At 40.3% G+C, this 6,705-nt stretch overlaps 1 protein-coding gene across 2 annotated transcripts in view; it reads right to left on the reverse strand.

The window, feature by feature from the left end:
* The window catches only part of RFX3 (regulatory factor X3), a 122,034-nt gene extending 115,945 nt beyond the window's left edge, over nucleotides 1-6,089 (reverse strand). For both annotated transcript variants that reach the window (XM_064176608.1, XM_064176607.1), the window contains exon 1: nucleotides 5,625-6,089. The gene's annotated coding sequence lies outside the window, so the exon portion shown is untranslated. The remainder of the gene's footprint in view (nucleotides 1-5,624) is intronic.
* Between the last annotated feature and the right edge of the window lie 616 nt (nucleotides 6,090-6,705).

A 6,705-nucleotide genomic window follows, 5' to 3' on the forward strand; every position in this document is an offset into this window, starting at 1 on the left:
ACTCAAATTTGGTCACTAATACATGATCTTTCATATTTCCATACCACTGTTACAGATGTTACATTAAAAGACCGGTTAGGAGTAAGTTATCCATTTACAGAGGAAGTCTAAATAGCTAGAATTCAAACTTCCAAGCCTCATTAAGATTTATAATCTAAACCAGGAAAATCCTTTATTAAATAAAACTTGCAATACACTCCATTCACCAGCTTTTGATTTGGAGCTACTAAATCTGAAGTTAGGGCACCAAAGACAAATAATTTAACCAGGGTGGAAATGGGAAAGCAGATAAAAGCAGTCTGCAAAACCAAGCTGTTTAAGGTATGCTTACCTAGTTCTGGCCTGCATCTTTTCACATATTTCCAAATGGAATTCACACTGAATTAGACACCATTATCATCCACCCATAGTACAAAGCATTGCCTTTATTAATCCAGCAGTGTATGGCAAAACAACAAATAGATGCTTTAGCAGGTGACGTTGACTAGATGATCTTCGGAGGTCCCTTCCAATTCCTACCACTCTGTGTTTCTCTGATTACTAAACTACAGAAGTTACAAAAATGAAATTCTAATCTCTCAGGATCGTATATTCATATAGGAAGTATTTAAATGAAATTCACTGGTGGTCATAAATACACAGAGGATACTATTTTTCTAGTGACTTTTTGTTTATTTGGGGAGTTGGGAGTTTTCAGGAGGGGTGTTGCTCTTGATTTTATTCGTTTCTCAGAACGAAAGATTGATGGAGAAAGATAGCTAGCCTAATTATTAAAGCTCCTGTCCCTGTTGCTATTCAGAAGTCAACAGGTAAGCTTCAATCTGACTTTCACACTGGAAGAGTCTCAGTAAGAAAGAAATAAAATCTATATACAGCAATGCATTTTTGAAGAAAATATTTCAGCTATAAATGATCAAGTTACATAAAATGTGAATATAGACTTATAAATTAAACATACAGCATACAATAAATGTGACTCCAAAATGCATGCATCTCTCAGATGAGTTCATCCAGCTTTTCAGATGAGCCATAAATCAGTTCAATAGTAACTGTTTCAGCTATATGCTACAGAGGCATAACTTATATATAAATATTCACTCTCTTGGAATAAATCACATTGTATTTTAAAATGTGTGTGTGCATGTGTGTGTGTGTACACACATAAAGACATACTTGGATGTGGAACAATGAAGTTCTTTCACAATTTTTAGCATAATATTGACAAAAATAGTAATCTTTTTACATTGCAAAGCACAGAAAACCACGTTTTTTTTCCAAATTTTTAGGATTTTCTTTCCTTTTTGTATTTCAATAGCATAGCACCCTCTGGTGCATCTACTAGAAAGAATAAAGACCAGTCACTCTTTCAGAAAAATAACAATAATTCAAGACTCTTTAGAAATGGGGGAAAAAAGCCTAAGAATTTTTAGAAATCACATTTCAATTTCATTCTTTCTTATTAAAATCTTTTACAGCTAACAAAATTATAACTATTAAAGAATAAAGCAAAAAAGAAAGAATGCTGCAAGTGTGTTCACATGGAAGGGTGCCGGGAAAAAAAAAAGGAAACCAAACCTGCATTCTTAATAGTAGGCTGTTATTATTAAAAAGTATTTGTAAGTGAAAATTCTTCAATAGAAAAAGATAACTGAGTGAAACAAAATATTACATCAAGCAATATATCTGCTTTCAGTTTTGCAAGAATGAAAATGACTACACTACAACTATTCAGACAGTTAAAACTGCTAAATGTCATGCTCAAATAGTCACATCTCCTTTAAAAGTCCAGTAAGAAAATAGCTTTAAAAATAAAATGATTTTACTATATGGAACATTTCAAATATTGATATGACATATTAACTATTAAAACACATGTAAGTCATTGGGAAAATAATTACCTACAAAAGTACGTTTTACTAGTCACAAAAGCAGAGATCGCCACCTGCTTTAGGCAGCTCTTTTCTAAACCTCTGAAAGTCTCAACACAACACACAAGAAATGCAAGTGACACCTGTTTAAACCAGCCATCTGTCTCTAATAAATTGGGTTTAGCCAAAAGAGTATTTGTACTCGTCCTTAAGTTTCCAAAATATGGGTATACGTACCATCTGTGATAAAAGAGAAATATTGTACTAACTGACAACCAACTTTACCAGAAATATGTAAATAATAAAATTGTGGCTAACAAAGAAACACCATCTTAAATATTAGTCTATTCATTTAAAAGCACCATTCATTTTTCAGCCCTCATTCTTTATTTAAAAAAACAGTTTCATTCATAATTTAAAAATATACTGCTTTCAGTATTCCAATATATTCACTTGAGAGAACTTGATTTTGAAATTAAACTCCAACTACAAGGACACTACAGTACTTAGAGCTTTTTTTTTTCTGTCTGTGAAGCTTACACACCTCACTTCAACTCAAAAACAATTTTTAGGAAAGACTTTAACAATCAATTTCAAACATTTTTGAAAGCCTATTCATTTTCAAAATATTTCTCATGACAATACCTGCAGCTGGTCAGCTTTTGAATACTGCAGGTAAAAATACAACTAATACAGAGAAGAGGAGAGGAAACCTTTCATAAAAGGACAAAATAAAGCATGAAAAACAGAAACATTATCTAGAACACCAGAAGGAGCTGCAATGACAAAATAATATTGCATTTCCAATACCTGCTTAGGTTTCAAGTAAGAAGAGAGGAAAACAGTAACAGCTTTCCCTCTCAATGTAAAGTTTATTAAATTAAAAGAAGCGGCAATGTTTTTTACTGTAGGTTGTGTTTAGCAAACTAATGTAGCAGGCAGGAACAATAAATGGGATAGTGTTAATAAAGCCAAACCTAATTATCAAATAAAGCACCCTGACTTTAAACTCTTTCTTTAGCAGCACTGTACCTTTGATTCCACTTTCATTTACTTACACTGTATTACCAAAAGGGTTCCTGCACAGTAGCACAATGTTGGTTAGCTAACTGACAACACAACAGAGCATACGATCCAGATAGGCTCATTAGGATACACCGAAACATAATTAGATTGTTACACAACCTAAGTAACGAAAACACAATGCATAAAAAAAAAATCACAAGCCATCTCATTTTCAAACATTGGTTAGCACCACAAACACCAACTATTTTGATAGGCATCAGGGAATCAGCACGCATAATGCCGATCTCATCTTTGATTGTTAAGTATTTCAGACAGAATAGAGCCAGTACTTTTTTTCAGTGAAGTCCAGAATATTAAAAGAGATGATTAGTTTCATTATAATTTTCTGAATTACGGTCACTGCTTAGTAGAAAAGTGGCTACTAAACAATATTAAAAAGGTGTTTGTTTTTAGACAAAGTCATGTACTTTTAATATGATTTTTAAGAAACATGTGTACATGTCCTCACAGAGTTAAAAAAGAAAGTTTTTGTCATAGCCATTTTCCTGTACTGCCAGGGATCTGGATGCATGTTCAGCAAAGGGAGATTTCAGCACTCAAGAAGGATTTCAACCTGAGCAGTACTCTGCCCTGATGTAACACAGCCACTCAAAAAAGGTATAGTGCACAGAGCAGAACTGACATCTTCTGTTTTCAACAACAGCAGATGCCAGGAAAGAGTTCACAACCAATAAATTGCACAAACTACTCGATAAAACTAATTATGATTTAAATGTGCCATATAAGCAATACAGTATTATAACTAACACTGAAAATTCTTAATGTCTTTAGGACTTATTTGACAGCAGGACCTGTAAGATTAGCAGTTGGTGGTTTCACCTTGAATAAAACAAAATAAAATAAATTACTTTTGGTCATTACTCAAAAATAATGCATTTTTAAAGTTCTTATTGGCCTATGAAATACACATTTTAAAAAAATAAAAGAAAGTAAAAGATGGGTCCAATATGTTTTACTTCAACAAATATTAGTATTAACAATGCACTAACTTCTTAGCACATTTTGGAGTTGATAGCTGCTTGGAAAAATTGCGCCCATCACAGTTATTGGTAGTTCCAATATAACACAAACAACTACATCATTGTTTAAACTGTAATGAGAAACTCTGCATTTTATACAGAGCTTTACAGACAGAAAAACAGGGAAAGTGTATATACAATTAAAATGCATGGTTCAAATTTTAAATTAAGACCATTTTTTAAAATCAAATTTGCTAAATAAAGCAGTATGGAAATAAAAAAAGTCATCACCACAAAATTAAAAAGCTTGCAAAATGACACATGATTTGACAACTCTGAGGGAAGACTGCAACTGGATATGGAGATGTTAAAAGAGAATTTCATTGCCATAACAAGATGCCAAAAATTCACTTAATCTGAAAGAATTTATAAAGTATATGAAGTATAATTTTATGTCAGTGACAACATAGGTCTTTAGATCTTAATAAGCAATCACAGAAAGGATGAAGAAAACAAGCATTCTTGATTTTTTTTAAAAGCAAAACATCCTGATTAATAACACAGTTCACACTAAAGCTCCTTCAGAGGTAAAAAGATGAATATTCCCTCTTCCCCAAACATATTCTTGAATTATAGCAATGGTAATAAAATCGCAAAGAATTTTTTAAATGCTATTTCTTGTTTTCTTTTTTTTTGCTTAGCATACAAACTTGTGGTTAATATCTTCATTGTGAAGAGCTTAAGAAAATTGAAATGGATTCTTTCCATGTGATTGTAACTCACTCTGCATAAACTAGATTTACACATGCACTGTTCCATCCTACACTGGCAGTAAGAAAGCATCACTTAATAATCTGCAGAATGAGTGAAAGAAATAAAAACAGCCTGCGTGTGTATGGATGGGGGTAAAGAATAAAGAAAAAAACACTTCAGAATACAAAGAAAACACAGCTTGCACTAAAATAAGCAGCAACATTAATTACAAACAATAGAATAAATTATTCGGCCATGTAAAGCACAGAAACATTATCTATAATGATCGTTAGCACAAGAGTATCGTTAAAAGATACAGCAAGTTCACAAAGATATGCAACACTGAGCAGTTGCATCAAACCAGAACAAGGCCCCAGTAAGCCAAAAGAGAAAAGCACCCCCTGCTCTTGGTGTGTTACAGTATCCACCTCTGGCTTCGTCTTTCCTCCCACTCCGACGGTTTTTTCGGGTTTAAAGTAAGCAACCTTAGATTGCGACCAAAACCTCGTTCCCCGACTTTCCCATTCCCTCCTGATCAAGTAAGATGCATACCCACCGCATTCTAGCAATTGTCCTGGAGGTCCGAGAAGCCTGCCTCCGTCCCCATCACAGCCAAGCCTCTCTTCCTCCTCACTTCGCATCGCGGCCAGCTCAGCTCCCCGCCCAACGGTCACCCCCATCCCAACAGCCCCTCTCAAGAACGCGCTCCCCACCAAACTGCAAACTACACCTAGGCGCAGCGGGGCCGCGGAGCGGAGGGAGAATGATGGAGAAGAGGGAGGGAGAGGGGGAGGCGGCGGAAGAAAGCGGGGGAGAAGGGAGGACGACCCACGTTCCCCTCGCTGTACCGCAATCAGCCGCGAAGCAATAGCTCCGGGCCGGATGCTGTGAGGACGAGGGACGCAGCGGCTGGAGATAGCGGAGGAAGGGCCGGCGTGCGGCCGGCAAGCATATTCACCTGGGCTGAGGCGGGCTGTGGTGCTGTTCCCGCTGTCGTTGTTGCTGGAGGCGGCTGTTGTTGTTGTTGTTGTTGTTGTTGTTGTTGTTGTTGTTGTGGGTGACGATGATGAAGGGGGTGAGCAGCAGCAGCAGGAGGAGGAGCAGGAGAGGAGCGGTTGTTGTTGATGGGTAACAGTCTCCAGGACTACGGTGACTATGGCGCTTGATTCACAAGGCAACGGTTGCTATAACTCACAAAAGGGAGAGCGAACGAGGGAGGAGGAGGCGGCGGCCCCGCCGGAGAAGCCCGGAAAAGGCGGGGCCTGCCTTAACGGACAGCGCCGGGGCGGCTCCCTGGACTATCCCGGGCACCGCCTCGGCCCTCACTCCGCGCAGGGGCCGGCGGCGCTGGCAGCTGCGCGCGTGCGGGGACTCCCGGCGGAGCTCCCGGGGACTGGCGGCGCGAGGCCCGCGGCGAGGGGCGTGGCCGAGCCCGTGCTCCCTGGGCTGAGCCTGCGGCCGCCTGACGCCATTTCCGGCGGACGGGGAGGAGGGGGCTCGGTCGCGGCGCGCAGCCCTCCGCTGGGGGGTGTGTAGCGCTGGCTGGCGAGCGAGGTGGCTGCTGCCGGACGGGACAGGCAGGAGTCAGGTCCTGCAGCCGCCGCCTTCCTCCTCCCACCGCCGCCTGTCACAAGCATCTCATGCCTCCTTCCCTCGAAAGATGGCAGCGAAGAGCCTCTGGCAGTGGGGGTGCTGACCAGCTGCCGCCATTTTAAGGCGGCAGGAGCGTTGGCGGCTGGGCCCTCAGCCTTATCGCCCCGCGAACACCCAGCCTGGCCCGGACTCCTCAGGCGCACAGGCCCTCTGCCGCTCTGGGTGAGCTAAGGCTCTGGGACGCCCGGTGGCCGGTCCGCCCTCGGCCTTGTTTAGAGCCCTGTGCAGGCGGTGGGGCCGCCGAGGCGTTGGGTTTGGTGCTGATAAATAGGTGTGAAAACTAAGTTGCTGTTCTCCTGGTAGTTTGTGTCCCTGTTGCTTCTGGGACAGGTGGCGTAGAGGCGATTTTCTGGCTATGTGTCATGTCCACGCAACTAATGACCGCA

This window comes from Pogoniulus pusillus, chromosome Z (genome assembly GCF_015220805.1).
Source record: "Pogoniulus pusillus isolate bPogPus1 chromosome Z, bPogPus1.pri, whole genome shotgun sequence".
In the NCBI taxonomy this organism is placed as follows: Eukaryota; Metazoa; Chordata; class Aves; order Piciformes; family Lybiidae; genus Pogoniulus; species Pogoniulus pusillus.